The following is a 15802-nucleotide window of genomic DNA, read 5'->3' as shown; positions in this document are numbered from 1 at the left end:
TTCTAGAAGTTTGCTATTGTAAAAGACATCGATGAAAACAATCAAACCGCAACAGCCAGGGAAAACGCTGGGTGAGCGGCAGCTCTGCATGGTGATACCAAGAACGGAGGCGTCAGTCATGTGCAGCGCTTAGACGCTACGAACAGGCTCGTTGGTCTAGGGGTATGATTCCTGCTTCGGGTGCAGGAGGTCCCGGGTTCAAATCCCGGACGAGCCCTTGCGTTTTGTGCAAACGTGTGGCAACTACCGTCATGCCGGCGGCTGTTCCGCGCATTTCCAGCCCTCCAGGTAAGCACAAAAACCAAGTAGCCGGTTCTGAAAGAGTTTCATGTATCATCTGAGCCCTGGTGGTGGGCCGTTTGAAATTGATTTAAATGGTCACAGTAGAGATTGTAGCAAGGGTCTTGTTGAGTGCGACGAAAAAGTGTTTCCGCCCGGAATCGAACCGGGGACCTTCTGCGTGTTAGGCAGACGTGACAACCGCTACACCACGGAAACTGCTACGCTCTGTGCTCCACATCTGACACAACTTGTAGGACGATCGCAACTTTGGCGTAAAAATCACTTTGCGGAAACGCACAATGCAGGTATTTCGCATTCGTATGCAACAATCGACAGCACCCTTGCCTGTCCGAATGCCATCACGAATGAGAGCCCAAGAAGTCGTCGGAAATGCTCGCGGCCGAGTCCTCAGCAGCATCAGCTTCTCATTCTTTCCATACGAGGTACCGTCAATTCGCGCAGTCGCTATTGCAAATGATGTCACCAAAAGCAATCACTTCGTTAGCGGCGAGGAGCCCGGACTCAGCGGTAGCTCTACATGAAGGCACCAGCAGCTCCGTCAGGCCACCGCTGGCGCGCCGGCGCCCGGACCCACGACCGTCAATGACGCTGCAGTCGATGTACTTCTTAATATCGCTTTTGGAAGAAGGAAACCAGGTGTAAATCACACAGTATTTTACTGATGATCTGGAAACGCAAGTTTAGAATAAGTAGAACATTATATAAAATGTGTTGTGTGGTCGAGCGACACCCACGCCTCGCTCTCGCCAGATTATCGTTGCTGCGCGGAATGATTGTTAAGGCACCGACGGCTTCAGAGTTCGTCTTCTCGAAGTTTTGCTTTTGCAGTACATTCCGCAATCTTTTCGTTATGAGTCGTCTGTTTCGGTTTCCCGATGTAGTTTTGCTCACTGCTCTCGACTTCTCTTAACCCCGAGCCACCACTAGCCGAAAATTCCGCACTGCTATCTGGTCAATCTGCAGAGCTCGATGAAGGCGTCGTGGTCGTTCCTGAGCTGATGAAACGGCCGAATCTGTAGTTGTTCCCAGATCTCTTCCACAACAACGGCCTCCCAGACGCTTGGATTACAGGAGTACGCCACTACTCCCAGCCGGAGAACTGCATTTGAAAGCGTAATAACATGAGCTACACGTAACTCCGATTTCTGTGTCTGACCTACTTTTAATGAAACTGTCGTCGATTTACTTACTACTATCGCTGCTGGACGAAGCAGATCAGGTGAAAACCATCAGTATTCTTGTAACGAAGAGGTAATGGAAATTTAGGTAAAACAATATCAAAAAAAGTTGTGTGGTGGAGCGACACGTACAGTTGGCTCTTCCTAGATGATCATTGCTGCACGGAATAATTGTTAAGGCACCGACGCCTTCAGGAGTGGTCTTCTGGAAGTTTTGCTTGCAGTATATTCCGCAATCTTTTCGTTATGAGTTGGTGTTTCGGATTCCCGATGTTCTTTTGTTTAGTGCACATGCCTTCCCTTGACACTGAGAAAGCACATGACGAAAGTGAAACACCACCGTCTGTTCATCTGCAGAGCGCGATGAAATTATTCACTCTATATTCATTGCCTTTCATATTCTTCCCATCAGTGGTGAGCGCTGCCTTCAGAAAGCGCTTTTGTTTCTGATTTACATGGAAGTTAGTGTTCCTCGGAGCTGGACTGCTTGGGATTAGCTTCATTGCTACTGGCAGGTGGCTCGTTGGTCTAGGGGTATGATTCCTGCTTTGGGTGCAGGAGGTCCCGGGTTCAAATCCCGGACGAGCCCTACCGTTTTGACCGTGCTGAAGAGTAGGTGGAGCTCACCCACGTTTGCAGCTCTGCAATGAAGAATAGATGCCTGCCGCAGCACGCTTTGTGTAGCACTACGGTGATGAAGGGACCGTTTGATATGGCAAGAATCTGACACCAGTAAATTACATGGGTCGATGCTGTAGAAGAGCCGACAGTAATCTTGCATGCAACGGAAAACAAAGGTTGTGTTTGCAGAACATGTGCACCGTGAGTGGAGACGAACCTCAATCGTGGAGCAGTCTACCTTCATCTGATTAGCGACGACAACAACCAAAGGGTGGGATACAAGACTGAGCGTAGTTAAGAGTTTCTCACTATTAGTTACGTTCACACTTCAACAGAGCTGTGACAAGGCGAGTGCAGTGAGCTCAGGAAAGCCAGTATGAAGCGCACTTGAAGTAGTCCTGAAGAAATGGATTATAAACTTTGCCGGCCAGAATGGAGCTACGAGCGTTCTGAGTTACTGAATACCGGTACACTATGGGAGCAAGAGCATTTGACAGTAAAATGAAGCGATATCCGTGTAGCACACGACATTTATTATCCATGCATACGCAGACGTGACGTAATCTCGGAAATGGAATCCGAAAAGGGGTTTAAAAAAAGTCGTGTTTCCGCCCGGGATCGAACCGGGGACCTTCTGCGTGTAAAGCAGACGTGATAACCGCTACACCACGGAAACGACGGCTCTGCGGCTGTTCTACCTAGAAACCCGTAGTGGCAACAGATTTTTCCTGCGTAAGCAAAGGCATCGCCTACGAGCTCCCTCCGATTCTAGAAGTTTGCTATTGTAAAAGACATCGATGAAAACAATCAAACCGCAACAGCCAGGGAAAACGCTGGGTGAGCGGCAGCTCTGCATGGTGATACCAAGAACGGAGGCGTCAGTCATGTGCAGCGCTTAGACGCTACGAACAGGCTCGTTGGTCTAGGGGTATGATTCCTGCTTCGGGTGCAGGAGGTCCCGGGTTCAAATCCCGGACGAGCCCTTGCGTTTTGTGCAAACGTGTGGCAACTACCGTCATGCCGGCGGCTGTTCCGCGCATTTCCAGCCCTCCAGGTAAGCACAAAAACCAAGTAGCCGGTTCTGAAAGAGTTTCATGTATCATCTGAGCCCTGGTGGTGGGCCGTTTGAAATTGATTTAAATGGTCACAGTAGAGATTGTAGCAAGGGTCTTGTTGAGTGCGACGAAAAAGTGTTTCCGCCCGGAATCGAACCGGGGACCTTCTGCGTGTTAGGCAGACGTGATAACCGCTACACCACGGAAACTGCTACGCTCTGTGCTCCACATCTGACACAACTTGTAGGACGATCGCAACTTTGGCGTAAAAATCACTTTGCGGAAACGCACAATGCAGGTATTTCGCATTCGTATGCAACAATCGACAGCACCCTTGCCTGTCTGAATGCCATCACGAATGAGAGCCCAAGAAGTCGTCGGAAATGCTCGCGGCCGAGTCCTCAGCAGCATCAGCTTCTCATTCTTTCCATACGAGGTACCGTCAATTCACGCAGTCGCTATTGCAAATGATGTCACCAAAAGCAATCACTTCGTTAGCGGCGAGGAGCCCGGACTCAGCGGTAGCTCTACATGAAGGCACCAGCAGCTCCGTCAGGCCACCGCTGGCGCGCCGGCGCCCGGACCCACGACCGTCAATGACGCTGCAGTCGATGTACTTCTTAATATCGCTTTTGGAAGAAGGAAACCAGGTGTAAATCACACAGTATTTTACTGATGATCTGGAAACGCAAGTTTAGAATAAGTAGAACATTATATAAAATGTGTTGTGTGGTCGAGCGACACCCACGCCTCGCTCTCGCCAGATTATCGTTGCTGCACGGAATGATTGTTAAGGCACCGACGGCTTCAGAGTTCGTCTTCTCGAAGTTTTGCTTTTGCAGTACATTCCGCAATCTTTTCGTTATGAGTCGTCTGTTTCGGTTTCCCGATGTAGTTTTGCTCACTGCTCTCGACTTCTCTTAACCCCGAGCCACCACTAGCCGAAAATTCCGCACTGCTATCTGGTCAATCTGCAGAGCTCGATGAAGGCGTCGCGGTCGTTCCTGAGCTGATGAAACGGCCGAATCTGTAGTTGTTCCCAGATCTCTTCCACAACAACGGCCTCCCAGACGCTTGGATTACAGGAGTACGCCACTACTCCCAGCCGGAGAACTGCATTTGAAAGCGTAATAACATGAGCTACACGTAACTCCGATTTCTGTGTCTGACCTACTTTTAATGAAACTGTCGTCGATTTACTTACTACTATCGCTGCTGGACGAAGCAGATCAGGTGAAAACCATCAGTATTCTTGTAACGAAGAGGTAATGGAAATTTAGGTAAAACAATATCAAAAAAAGTTGTGTGGTGGAGCGACACGTACAGTTGGCTCTTCCTAGATGATCATTGCTGCACGGAATAATTGTTAAGGCACCGACGCCTTCAGGAGTGGTCTTCTGGAAGTTTTGCTTGCAGTATATTCCGCAATCTTTTCGTTATGAGTTGGTGTTTCGGATTCCCGATGTTCTTTTGTTTAGTGCACATGCCTTCCCTTGACACTGAGAAAGCACATGACGAAAGTGAAACACCACCGTCTGTTCATCTGCAGAGCGCGATGAAATTATTCACTCTATATTCATTGCCTTTCATATTCTTCCCATCAGTGGTGAGCGCTGCCTTCAGAAAGCGCTTTTGTTTCTGATTTACATGGAAGTTAGTGTTCCTCGGAGCTGGACTGCTTGGGATTAGCTTCATTGCTACTGGCAGGTGGCTCGTTGGTCTAGGGGTATGATTCCTGCTTTGGGTGCAGGAGGTCCCGGGTTCAAATCCCGGACGAGCCCTACCGTTTTGACCGTGCTGAAGAGTAGGTGGAGCTCACCCACGTTTGCAGCTCTGCAATGAAGAATAGATGCCTGCCGCAGCACGCTTTGTGTAGCACTACGGTGATGAAGGGACCGTTTGATATGGCAAGAATCTGACACCAGTAAATTACATGGGTCGATGCTGTAGAAGAGCCGACAGTAATCTTGCATGCAACGGAAAACAAAGGTTGTGTTTGCAGAACATGTGCACCGTGAGTGGAGACGAACCTCAATCGTGGAGCAGTCTACCTTCATCTGATTAGCGACGACAACAACCAAAGGGTGGGATACAAGACTGAGCGTAGTTAAGAGTTTCTCACTATTAGTTACGTTCACACTTCAACAGAGCTGTGACAAGGCGAGTGCAGTGAGCTCAGGAAAGCCAGTATGAAGCGCACTTGAAGTAGTCCTGAAGAAATGGATTATAAACTTTGCCGGCCAGAATGGAGCTACGAGCGTTCTGAGTTACTGAATACCGGTACACTATGGGAGCAAGAGCATTTGACAGTAAAATGAAGCGATATCCGTGTAGCACACGACATTTATTATCCATGCATACGCAGACGTGACGTAATCTCGGAAATGGAATCCGAAAAGGGGTTTAAAAAAAGTCGTGTTTCCGCCCGGGATCGAACCGGGGACCTTCTGCGTGTAAAGCAGACGTGATAACCGCTACACCACGGAAACGACGGCTCTGCGGCTGTTCTACCTAGAAACCCGTAGTGGCAACAGATTTTTCCTGCGTAAGCAAAGGCATCGCCTACGAGCTCCCTCCGATTCTAGAAGTTTGCTATTGTAAAAGACATCGATGAAAACAATCAAACCGCAACAGCCAGGGAAAACGCTGGGTGAGCGGCAGCTCTGCATGGTGATACCAAGAACGGAGGCGTCAGTCATGTGCAGCGCTTAGACGCTACGAACAGGCTCGTTGGTCTAGGGGTATGATTCCTGCTTCGGGTGCAGGAGGTCCCGGGTTCAAATCCCGGACGAGCCCTTGCGTTTTGTGCAAACGTGTGGCAACTACCGTCATGCCGGCGGCTGTTCCGCGCATTTCCAGCCCTCCAGGTAAGCACAAAAACCAAGTAGCCGGTTCTGAAAGAGTTTCATGTATCATCTGAGCCCTGGTGGTGGGCCGTTTGAAATTGATTTAAATGGTCACAGTAGAGATTGTAGCAAGGGTCTTGTTGAGTGCGACGAAAAAGTGTTTCCGCCCGGAATCGAACCGGGGACCTTCTGCGTGTTAGGCAGACGTGATAACCGCTACACCACGGAAACTGCTACGCTCTGTGCTCCACATCTGACACAACTTGTAGGACGATCGCAACTTTGGCGTAAAAATCACTTTGCGGAAACGCACAATGCAGGTATTTCGCATTCGTATGCAACAATCGACAGCACCCTTGCCTGTCTGAATGCCATCACGAATGAGAGCCCAAGAAGTCGTCGGAAATGCTCGCGGCCGAGTCCTCAGCAGCATCAGCTTCTCATTCTTTCCATACGAGGTACCGTCAATTCACGCAGTCGCTATTGCAAATGATGTCACCAAAAGCAATCACTTCGTTAGCAGCGAGGAGCCCGGACTCAGCGGTAGCTCTACATGAAGGCACCAGCAGCTCCGTCAGGCCACCGCTGGCGCGCCGGCGCCCGGACCCACGACCGTCAATGACGCTGCAGTCGATGTACTTCTTAATATCGCTTTTGGAAGAAGGAAACCAGGTGTAAATCACACAGTATTTTACTGATGATCTGGAAACGCAAGTTTAGAATAAGTAGAACATTATATAAAATGTGTTGTGTGGTCGAGCGACACCCACGCCTCGCTCTCGCCAGATTATCGTTGCTGCACGGAATGATTGTTAAGGCACCGACGGCTTCAGAGTTCGTCTTCTCGAAGTTTTGCTTTTGCAGTACATTCCGCAATCTTTTCGTTATGAGTCGTCTGTTTCGGTTTCCCGATGTAGTTTTGCTCACTGCTCTCGACTTCTCTTAACCCCGAGCCACCACTAGCCGAAAATTCCGCACTGCTATCTGGTCAATCTGCAGAGCTCGATGAAGGCGTCGCGGTCGTTCCTGAGCTGATGAAACGGCCGAATCTGTAGTTGTTCCCAGATCTCTTCCACAACAACGGCCTCCCAGACGCTTGGATTACAGGAGTACGCCACTACTCCCAGCCGGAGAACTGCATTTGAAAGCGTAATAACATGAGCTACACGTAACTCCGATTTCTGTGTCTGACCTACTTTTAATGAAACTGTCGTCGATTTACTTACTACTATCGCTGCTGGACGAAGCAGATCAGGTGAAAACCATCAGTATTCTTGTAACGAAGAGGTAATGGAAATTTAGGTAAAACAATATCAAAAAAAGTTGTGTGGTGGAGCGACACGTACAGTTGGCTCTTCCTAGATGATCATTGCTGCACGGAATAATTGTTAAGGCACCGACGCCTTCAGGAGTGGTCTTCTGGAAGTTTTGCTTGCAGTATATTCCGCAATCTTTTCGTTATGAGTTGGTGTTTCGGATTCCCGATGTTCTTTTGTTTAGTGCACATGCCTTCCCTTGACACTGAGAAAGCACATGACGAAAGTGAAACACCACCGTCTGTTCATCTGCAGAGCGCGATGAAATTATTCACTCTATATTCATTGCCTTTCATATTCTTCCCATCAGTGGTGAGCGCTGCCTTCAGAAAGCGCTTTTGTTTCTGATTTACATGGAAGTTAGTGTTCCTCGGAGCTGGACTGCTTGGGATTAGCTTCATTGCTACTGGCAGGTGGCTCGTTGGTCTAGGGGTATGATTCCTGCTTTGGGTGCAGGAGGTCCCGGGTTCAAATCCCGGACGAGCCCTACCGTTTTGACCGTGCTGAAGAGTAGGTGGAGCTCACCCACGTTTGCAGCTCTGCAATGAAGAATAGATGCCTGCCGCAGCACGCTTTGTGTAGCACTACGGTGATGAAGGGACCGTTTGATATGGCAAGAATCTGACACCAGTAAATTACATGGGTCGATGCTGTAGAAGAGCCGACAGTAATCTTGCATGCAACGGAAAACAAAGGTTGTGTTTGCAGAACATGTGCACCGTGAGTGGAGACGAACCTCAATCGTGGAGCAGTCTACCTTCATCTGATTAGCGACGACAACAACCAAAGGGTGGGATACAAGACTGAGCGTAGTTAAGAGTTTCTCACTATTAGTTACGTTCACACTTCAACAGAGCTGTGACAAGGCGAGTGCAGTGAGCTCAGGAAAGCCAGTATGAAGCGCACTTGAAGTAGTCCTGAAGAAATGGATTATAAACTTTGCCGGCCAGAATGGAGCTACGAGCGTTCTGAGTTACTGAATACCGGTACACTATGGGAGCAAGAGCATTTGACAGTAAAATGAAGCGATATCCGTGTAGCACACGACATTTATTATCCATGCATACGCAGACGTGACGTAATCTCGGAAATGGAATCCGAAAAGGGGTTTAAAAAAAGTCGTGTTTCCGCCCGGGATCGAACCGGGGACCTTCTGCGTGTAAAGCAGACGTGATAACCGCTACACCACGGAAACGACGGCTCTGCGGCTGTTCTACCTAGAAACCCGTAGTGGCAACAGATTTTTCCTGCGTAAGCAAAGGCATCGCCTACGAGCTCCCTCCGATTCTAGAAGTTTGCTATTGTAAAAGACATCGATGAAAACAATCAAACCGCAACAGCCAGGGAAAACGCTGGGTGAGCGGCAGCTCTGCATGGTGATACCAAGAACGGAGGCGTCAGTCATGTGCAGCGCTTAGACGCTACGAACAGGCTCGTTGGTCTAGGGGTATGATTCCTGCTTCGGGTGCAGGAGGTCCCGGGTTCAAATCCCGGACGAGCCCTTGCGTTTTGTGCAAACGTGTGGCAACTACCGTCATGCCGGCGGCTGTTCCGCGCATTTCCAGCCCTCCAGGTAAGCACAAAAACCAAGTAGCCGGTTCTGAAAGAGTTTCATGTATCATCTGAGCCCTGGTGGTGGGCCGTTTGAAATTGATTTAAATGGTCACAGTAGAGATTGTAGCAAGGGTCTTGTTGAGTGCGACGAAAAAGTGTTTCCGCCCGGAATCGAACCGGGGACCTTCTGCGTGTTAGGCAGACGTGATAACCGCTACACCACGGAAACTGCTACGCTCTGTGCTCCACATCTGACACAACTTGTAGGACGATCGCAACTTTGGCGTAAAAATCACTTTGCGGAAACGCACAATGCAGGTATTTCGCATTCGTATGCAACAATCGACAGCACCCTTGCCTGTCTGAATGCCATCACGAATGAGAGCCCAAGAAGTCGTCGGAAATGCTCGCGGCCGAGTCCTCAGCAGCATCAGCTTCTCATTCTTTCCATACGAGGTACCGTCAATTCGCGCAGTCGCTATTGCAAATGATGTCACCAAAAGCAATCACTTCGTTAGCGGCGAGGAGCCCGGACTCAGCGGTAGCTCTACATGAAGGCACCAGCAGCTCCGTCAGGCCACCGCTGGCGCGCCGGCGCCCGGACCCACGACCGTCAATGACGCTGCAGTCGATGTACTTCTTAATATCGCTTTTGGAAGAAGGAAACCAGGTGTAAATCACACAGTATTTTACTGATGATCTGGAAACGCAAGTTTAGAATAAGTAGAACATTATATAAAATGTGTTGTGTGGTCGAGCGACACCCACGCCTCGCTCTCGCCAGATTATCGTTGCTGCGCGGAATGATTGTTAAGGCACCGACGGCTTCAGAGTTCGTCTTCTCGAAGTTTTGCTTTTGCAGTACATTCCGCAATCTTTTCGTTATGAGTCGTCTGTTTCGGTTTCCCGATGTAGTTTTGCTCACTGCTCTCGACTTCTCTTAACCCCGAGCCACCACTAGCCGAAAATTCCGCACTGCTATCTGGTCAATCTGCAGAGCTCGATGAAGGCGTCGCGGTCGTTCCTGAGCTGATGAAACGGCCGAATCTGTAGTTGTTCCCAGATCTCTTCCACAACAACGGCCTCCCAGACGCTTGGATTACAGGAGTACGCCACTACTCCCAGCCGGAGAACTGCATTTGAAAGCGTAATAACATGAGCTACACGTAACTCCGATTTCTGTGTCTGACCTACTTTTAATGAAACTGTCGTCGATTTACTTACTACTATCGCTGCTGGACGAAGCAGATCAGGTGAAAACCATCAGTATTCTTGTAACGAAGAGGTAATGGAAATTTAGGTAAAACAATATCAAAAAAAGTTGTGTGGTGGAGCGACACGTACAGTTGGCTCTTCCTAGATGATCATTGCTGCACGGAATAATTGTTAAGGCACCGACGCCTTCAGGAGTGGTCTTCTGGAAGTTTTGCTTGCAGTATATTCCGCAATCTTTTCGTTATGAGTTGGTGTTTCGGATTCCCGATGTTCTTTTGTTTAGTGCACATGCCTTCCCTTGACACTGAGAAAGCACATGACGAAAGTGAAACACCACCGTCTGTTCATCTGCAGAGCGCGATGAAATTATTCACTCTATATTCATTGCCTTTCATATTCTTCCCATCAGTGGTGAGCGCTGCCTTCAGAAAGCGCTTTTGTTTCTGATTTACATGGAAGTTAGTGTTCCTCGGAGCTGGACTGCTTGGGATTAGCTTCATTGCTACTGGCAGGTGGCTCGTTGGTCTAGGGGTATGATTCCTGCTTTGGGTGCAGGAGGTCCCGGGTTCAAATCCCGGACGAGCCCTACCGTTTTGACCGTGCTGAAGAGTAGGTGGAGCTCACCCACGTTTGCAGCTCTGCAATGAAGAATAGATGCCTGCCGCAGCACGCTTTGTGTAGCACTACGGTGATGAAGGGACCGTTTGATATGGCAAGAATCTGACACCAGTAAATTACATGGGTCGATGCTGTAGAAGAGCCGACAGTAATCTTGCATGCAACGGAAAACAAAGGTTGTGTTTGCAGAACATGTGCACCGTGAGTGGAGACGAACCTCAATCGTGGAGCAGTCTACCTTCATCTGATTAGCGACGACAACAACCAAAGGGTGGGATACAAGACTGAGCGTAGTTAAGAGTTTCTCACTATTAGTTACGTTCACACTTCAACAGAGCTGTGACAAGGCGAGTGCAGTGAGCTCAGGAAAGCCAGTATGAAGCGCACTTGAAGTAGTCCTGAAGAAATGGATTATAAACTTTGCCGGCCAGAATGGAGCTACGAGCGTTCTGAGTTACTGAATACCGGTACACTATGGGAGCAAGAGCATTTGACAGTAAAATGAAGCGATATCCGTGTAGCACACGACATTTATTATCCATGCATACGCAGACGTGACGTAATCTCGGAAATGGAATCCGAAAAGGGGTTTAAAAAAAGTCGTGTTTCCGCCCGGGATCGAACCGGGGACCTTCTGCGTGTAAAGCAGACGTGATAACCGCTACACCACGGAAACGACGGCTCTGCGGCTGTTCTACCTAGAAACCCGTAGTGGCAACAGATTTTTCCTGCGTAAGCAAAGGCATCGCCTACGAGCTCCCTCCGATTCTAGAAGTTTGCTATTGTAAAAGACATCGATGAAAACAATCAAACCGCAACAGCCAGGGAAAACGCTGGGTGAGCGGCAGCTCTGCATGGTGATACCAAGAACGGAGGCGTCAGTCATGTGCAGCGCTTAGACGCTACGAACAGGCTCGTTGGTCTAGGGGTATGATTCCTGCTTCGGGTGCAGGAGGTCCCGGGTTCAAATCCCGGACGAGCCCTTGCGTTTTGTGCAAACGTGTGGCAACTACCGTCATGCCGGCGGCTGTTCCGCGCATTTCCAGCCCTCCAGGTAAGCACAAAAACCAAGTAGCCGGTTCTGAAAGAGTTTCATGTATCATCTGAGCCCTGGTGGTGGGCCGTTTGAAATTGATTTAAATGGTCACAGTAGAGATTGTAGCAAGGGTCTTGTTGAGTGCGACGAAAAAGTGTTTCCGCCCGGAATCGAACCGGGGACCTTCTGCGTGTTAGGCAGACGTGATAACCGCTACACCACGGAAACTGCTACGCTCTGTGCTCCACATCTGACACAACTTGTAGGACGATCGCAACTTTGGCGTAAAAATCACTTTGCGGAAACGCACAATGCAGGTATTTCGCATTCGTATGCAACAATCGACAGCACCCTTGCCTGTCTGAATGCCATCACGAATGAGAGCCCAAGAAGTCGTCGGAAATGCTCGCGGCCGAGTCCTCAGCAGCATCAGCTTCTCATTCTTTCCATACGAGGTACCGTCAATTCACGCAGTCGCTATTGCAAATGATGTCACCAAAAGCAATCACTTCGTTAGCGGCGAGGAGCCCGGACTCAGCGGTAGCTCTACATGAAGGCACCAGCAGCTCCGTCAGGCCACCGCTGGCGCGCCGGCGCCCGGACCCACGACCGTCAATGACGCTGCAGTCGATGTACTTCTTAATATCGCTTTTGGAAGAAGGAAACCAGGTGTAAATCACACAGTATTTTACTGATGATCTGGAAACGCAAGTTTAGAATAAGTAGAACATTATATAAAATGTGTTGTGTGGTCGAGCGACACCCACGCCTCGCTCTCGCCAGATTATCGTTGCTGCACGGAATGATTGTTAAGGCACCGACGGCTTCAGAGTTCGTCTTCTCGAAGTTTTGCTTTTGCAGTACATTCCGCAATCTTTTCGTTATGAGTCGTCTGTTTCGGTTTCCCGATGTAGTTTTGCTCACTGCTCTCGACTTCTCTTAACCCCGAGCCACCACTAGCCGAAAATTCCGCACTGCTATCTGGTCAATCTGCAGAGCTCGATGAAGGCGTCGCGGTCGTTCCTGAGCTGATGAAACGGCCGAATCTGTAGTTGTTCCCAGATCTCTTCCACAACAACGGCCTCCCAGACGCTTGGATTACAGGAGTACGCCACTACTCCCAGCCGGAGAACTGCATTTGAAAGCGTAATAACATGAGCTACACGTAACTCCGATTTCTGTGTCTGACCTACTTTTAATGAAACTGTCGTCGATTTACTTACTACTATCGCTGCTGGACGAAGCAGATCAGGTGAAAACCATCAGTATTCTTGTAACGAAGAGGTAATGGGAATTTAGGTAAAACAATATCAAAAAAAGTTGTGTGGTGGAGCGACACGTACAGTTGGCTCTTCCTAGATGATCATTGCTGCACGGAATAATTGTTAAGGCACCGACGCCTTCAGGAGTGGTCTTCTGGAAGTTTTGCTTGCAGTATATTCCGCAATCTTTTCGTTATGAGTTGGTGTTTCGGATTCCCGATGTTCTTTTGTTTAGTGCACATGCCTTCCCTTGACACTGAGAAAGCACATGACGAAAGTGAAACACCACCGTCTGTTCATCTGCAGAGCGCGATGAAATTATTCACTCTATATTCATTGCCTTTCATATTCTTCCCATCAGTGGTGAGCGCTGCCTTCAGAAAGCGCTTTTGTTTCTGATTTACATGGAAGTTAGTGTTCCTCGGAGCTGGACTGCTTGGGATTAGCTTCATTGCTACTGGCAGGTGGCTCGTTGGTCTAGGGGTATGATTCCTGCTTTGGGTGCAGGAGGTCCCGGGTTCAAATCCCGGACGAGCCCTACCGTTTTGACCGTGCTGAAGAGTAGGTGGAGCTCACCCACGTTTGCAGCTCTGCAATGAAGAATAGATGCCTGCCGCAGCACGCTTTGTGTAGCACTACGGTGATGAAGGGACCGTTTGATATGGCAAGAATCTGACACCAGTAAATTACATGGGTCGATGCTGTAGAAGAGCCGACAGTAATCTTGCATGCAACGGAAAACAAAGGTTGTGTTTGCAGAACATGTGCACCGTGAGTGGAGACGAACCTCAATCGTGGAGCAGTCTACCTTCATCTGATTAGCGACGACAACAACCAAAGGGTGGGATACAAGACTGAGCGTAGTTAAGAGTTTCTCACTATTAGTTACGTTCACACTTCAACAGAGCTGTGACAAGGCGAGTGCAGTGAGCTCAGGAAAGCCAGTATGAAGCGCACTTGAAGTAGTCCTGAAGAAATGGATTATAAACTTTGCCGGCCAGAATGGAGCTACGAGCGTTCTGAGTTACTGAATACCGGTACACTATGGGAGCAAGAGCATTTGACAGTAAAATGAAGCGATATCCGTGTAGCACACGACATTTATTATCCATGCATACGCAGACGTGACGTAATCTCGGAAATGGAATCCGAAAAGGGGTTTAAAAAAAGTCGTGTTTCCGCCCGGGATCGAACCGGGGACCTTCTGCGTGTAAAGCAGACGTGATAACCGCTACACCACGGAAACGACGGCTCTGCGGCTGTTCTACCTAGAAACCCGTAGTGGCAACAGATTTTTCCTGCGTAAGCAAAGGCATCGCCTACGAGCTCCCTCCGATTCTAGAAGTTTGCTATTGTAAAAGACATCGATGAAAACAATCAAACCGCAACAGCCAGGGAAAACGCTGGGTGAGCGGCAGCTCTGCATGGTGATACCAAGAACGGAGGCGTCAGTCATGTGCAGCGCTTAGACGCTACGAACAGGCTCGTTGGTCTAGGGGTATGATTCCTGCTTCGGGTGCAGGAGGTCCCGGGTTCAAATCCCGGACGAGCCCTTGCGTTTTGTGCAAACGTGTGGCAACTACCGTCATGCCGGCGGCTGTTCCGCGCATTTCCAGCCCTCCAGGTAAGCACAAAAACCAAGTAGCCGGTTCTGAAAGAGTTTCATGTATCATCTGAGCCCTGGTGGTGGGCCGTTTGAAATTGATTTAAATGGTCACAGTAGAGATTGTAGCAAGGGTCTTGTTGAGTGCGACGAAAAAGTGTTTCCGCCCGGAATCGAACCGGGGACCTTCTGCGTGTTAGGCAGACGTGATAACCGCTACACCACGGAAACTGCTACGCTCTGTGCTCCACATCTGACACAACTTGTAGGACGATCGCAACTTTGGCGTAAAAATCACTTTGCGGAAACGCACAATGCAGGTATTTCGCATTCGTATGCAACAATCGACAGCACCCTTGCCTGTCTGAATGCCATCACGAATGAGAGCCCAAGAAGTCGTCGGAAATGCTCGCGGCCGAGTCCTCAGCAGCATCAGCTTCTCATTCTTTCCATACGAGGTACCGTCAATTCACGCAGTCGCTATTGCAAATGATGTCACCAAAAGCAATCACTTCGTTAGCGGCGAGGAGCCCGGACTCAGCGGTAGCTCTACATGAAGGCACCAGCAGCTCCGTCAGGCCACCGCTGGCGCGCCGGCGCCCGGACCCACGACCGTCAATGACGCTGCAGTCGATGTACTTCTTAATATCGCTTTTGGAAGAAGGAAACCAGGTGTAAATCACACAGTATTTTACTGATGATCTGGAAACGCAAGTTTAGAATAAGTAGAACATTATATAAAATGTGTTGTGTGGTCGAGCGACACCCACGCCTCGCTCTCGCCAGATTATCGTTGCTGCACGGAATGATTGTTAAGGCACCGACGGCTTCAGAGTTCGTCTTCTCGAAGTTTTGCTTTTGCAGTACATTCCGCAATCTTTTCGTTATGAGTCGTCTGTTTCGGTTTCCCGATGTAGTTTTGCTCACTGCTCTCGACTTCTCTTAACCCCGAGCCACCACTAGCCGAAAATTCCGCACTGCTATCTGGTCAATCTGCAGAGCTCGATGAAGGCGTCGCGGTCGTTCCTGAGCTGATGAAACGGCCGAATCTGTAGTTGTTCCCAGATCTCTTCCACAACAACGGCCTCCCAGACGCTTGGATTACAGGAGTACGCCACTACTCCCAGCCGGAGAACTGCATTTGAAAGCGTAATAACATGAGCTACACGTAACTCCGATTTCTGTGTCTGACCTA

General features: G+C 49.3%; 22 non-coding genes across 22 annotated transcripts; 11 read left to right on the top strand and 11 right to left on the bottom strand.

Annotated features, from left to right (window-relative positions):
• Positions 1 to 145: 145 nt before the first annotated feature.
• Trnap-cgg (transfer RNA proline (anticodon CGG)) lies at positions 146 to 217 on the top strand. Its single transcript has one exon. It is a non-coding gene; the product is annotated as a tRNA-Pro (tRNA).
• A 208-nt stretch (positions 218 to 425) lies between these two features.
• Trnav-aac (transfer RNA valine (anticodon AAC)) lies at positions 426 to 498 on the bottom strand. The gene has a single exon. It is a non-coding gene; the product is annotated as a tRNA-Val (tRNA).
• A 1500-nt stretch (positions 499 to 1998) lies between these two features.
• On the top strand, positions 1999 to 2070 carry Trnap-ugg (transfer RNA proline (anticodon UGG)). Its single transcript has one exon. It is a non-coding gene; the product is annotated as a tRNA-Pro (tRNA).
• Positions 2071 to 2705: 635 nt separating this feature from the next.
• Trnav-uac (transfer RNA valine (anticodon UAC)) lies at positions 2706 to 2778 on the bottom strand. Its single transcript has one exon. It is a non-coding gene; the product is annotated as a tRNA-Val (tRNA).
• A 235-nt stretch (positions 2779 to 3013) lies between these two features.
• Positions 3014 to 3085, top strand: Trnap-cgg (transfer RNA proline (anticodon CGG)). The gene has a single exon. It is a non-coding gene; the product is annotated as a tRNA-Pro (tRNA).
• A 208-nt stretch (positions 3086 to 3293) lies between these two features.
• Trnav-aac (transfer RNA valine (anticodon AAC)) lies at positions 3294 to 3366 on the bottom strand. The gene has a single exon. It is a non-coding gene; the product is annotated as a tRNA-Val (tRNA).
• A 1500-nt stretch (positions 3367 to 4866) lies between these two features.
• On the top strand, positions 4867 to 4938 carry Trnap-ugg (transfer RNA proline (anticodon UGG)). The gene has a single exon. It is a non-coding gene; the product is annotated as a tRNA-Pro (tRNA).
• A 635-nt stretch (positions 4939 to 5573) lies between these two features.
• Trnav-uac (transfer RNA valine (anticodon UAC)) lies at positions 5574 to 5646 on the bottom strand. Its single transcript has one exon. It is a non-coding gene; the product is annotated as a tRNA-Val (tRNA).
• Positions 5647 to 5881: 235 nt separating this feature from the next.
• On the top strand, positions 5882 to 5953 carry Trnap-cgg (transfer RNA proline (anticodon CGG)). The gene has a single exon. It is a non-coding gene; the product is annotated as a tRNA-Pro (tRNA).
• Positions 5954 to 6161: 208 nt separating this feature from the next.
• Positions 6162 to 6234, bottom strand: Trnav-aac (transfer RNA valine (anticodon AAC)). Its single transcript has one exon. It is a non-coding gene; the product is annotated as a tRNA-Val (tRNA).
• Positions 6235 to 7734: 1500 nt separating this feature from the next.
• On the top strand, positions 7735 to 7806 carry Trnap-ugg (transfer RNA proline (anticodon UGG)). The gene has a single exon. It is a non-coding gene; the product is annotated as a tRNA-Pro (tRNA).
• A 635-nt stretch (positions 7807 to 8441) lies between these two features.
• Trnav-uac (transfer RNA valine (anticodon UAC)) lies at positions 8442 to 8514 on the bottom strand. The gene has a single exon. It is a non-coding gene; the product is annotated as a tRNA-Val (tRNA).
• A 235-nt stretch (positions 8515 to 8749) lies between these two features.
• Trnap-cgg (transfer RNA proline (anticodon CGG)) lies at positions 8750 to 8821 on the top strand. The gene has a single exon. It is a non-coding gene; the product is annotated as a tRNA-Pro (tRNA).
• Positions 8822 to 9029: 208 nt separating this feature from the next.
• Trnav-aac (transfer RNA valine (anticodon AAC)) lies at positions 9030 to 9102 on the bottom strand. The gene has a single exon. It is a non-coding gene; the product is annotated as a tRNA-Val (tRNA).
• Positions 9103 to 10602: 1500 nt separating this feature from the next.
• Positions 10603 to 10674, top strand: Trnap-ugg (transfer RNA proline (anticodon UGG)). Its single transcript has one exon. It is a non-coding gene; the product is annotated as a tRNA-Pro (tRNA).
• Positions 10675 to 11309: 635 nt separating this feature from the next.
• On the bottom strand, positions 11310 to 11382 carry Trnav-uac (transfer RNA valine (anticodon UAC)). The gene has a single exon. It is a non-coding gene; the product is annotated as a tRNA-Val (tRNA).
• A 235-nt stretch (positions 11383 to 11617) lies between these two features.
• On the top strand, positions 11618 to 11689 carry Trnap-cgg (transfer RNA proline (anticodon CGG)). Its single transcript has one exon. It is a non-coding gene; the product is annotated as a tRNA-Pro (tRNA).
• A 208-nt stretch (positions 11690 to 11897) lies between these two features.
• Positions 11898 to 11970, bottom strand: Trnav-aac (transfer RNA valine (anticodon AAC)). Its single transcript has one exon. It is a non-coding gene; the product is annotated as a tRNA-Val (tRNA).
• A 1500-nt stretch (positions 11971 to 13470) lies between these two features.
• Positions 13471 to 13542, top strand: Trnap-ugg (transfer RNA proline (anticodon UGG)). Its single transcript has one exon. It is a non-coding gene; the product is annotated as a tRNA-Pro (tRNA).
• Positions 13543 to 14177: 635 nt separating this feature from the next.
• Positions 14178 to 14250, bottom strand: Trnav-uac (transfer RNA valine (anticodon UAC)). Its single transcript has one exon. It is a non-coding gene; the product is annotated as a tRNA-Val (tRNA).
• A 235-nt stretch (positions 14251 to 14485) lies between these two features.
• Trnap-cgg (transfer RNA proline (anticodon CGG)) lies at positions 14486 to 14557 on the top strand. Its single transcript has one exon. It is a non-coding gene; the product is annotated as a tRNA-Pro (tRNA).
• Positions 14558 to 14765: 208 nt separating this feature from the next.
• Positions 14766 to 14838, bottom strand: Trnav-aac (transfer RNA valine (anticodon AAC)). Its single transcript has one exon. It is a non-coding gene; the product is annotated as a tRNA-Val (tRNA).
• Positions 14839 to 15802: the final 964 nt, after the last annotated feature.

This window comes from Schistocerca cancellata, unplaced genomic scaffold (assembly GCF_023864275.1).
Source record: "Schistocerca cancellata isolate TAMUIC-IGC-003103 unplaced genomic scaffold, iqSchCanc2.1 HiC_scaffold_630, whole genome shotgun sequence".
NCBI classification, from domain to species: domain Eukaryota; kingdom Metazoa; phylum Arthropoda; class Insecta; order Orthoptera; family Acrididae; genus Schistocerca; species Schistocerca cancellata.
The sequence above is the reverse complement of the archived record's forward strand: the minus strand, read 5'-3'. Positions and strand labels throughout refer to the sequence as shown.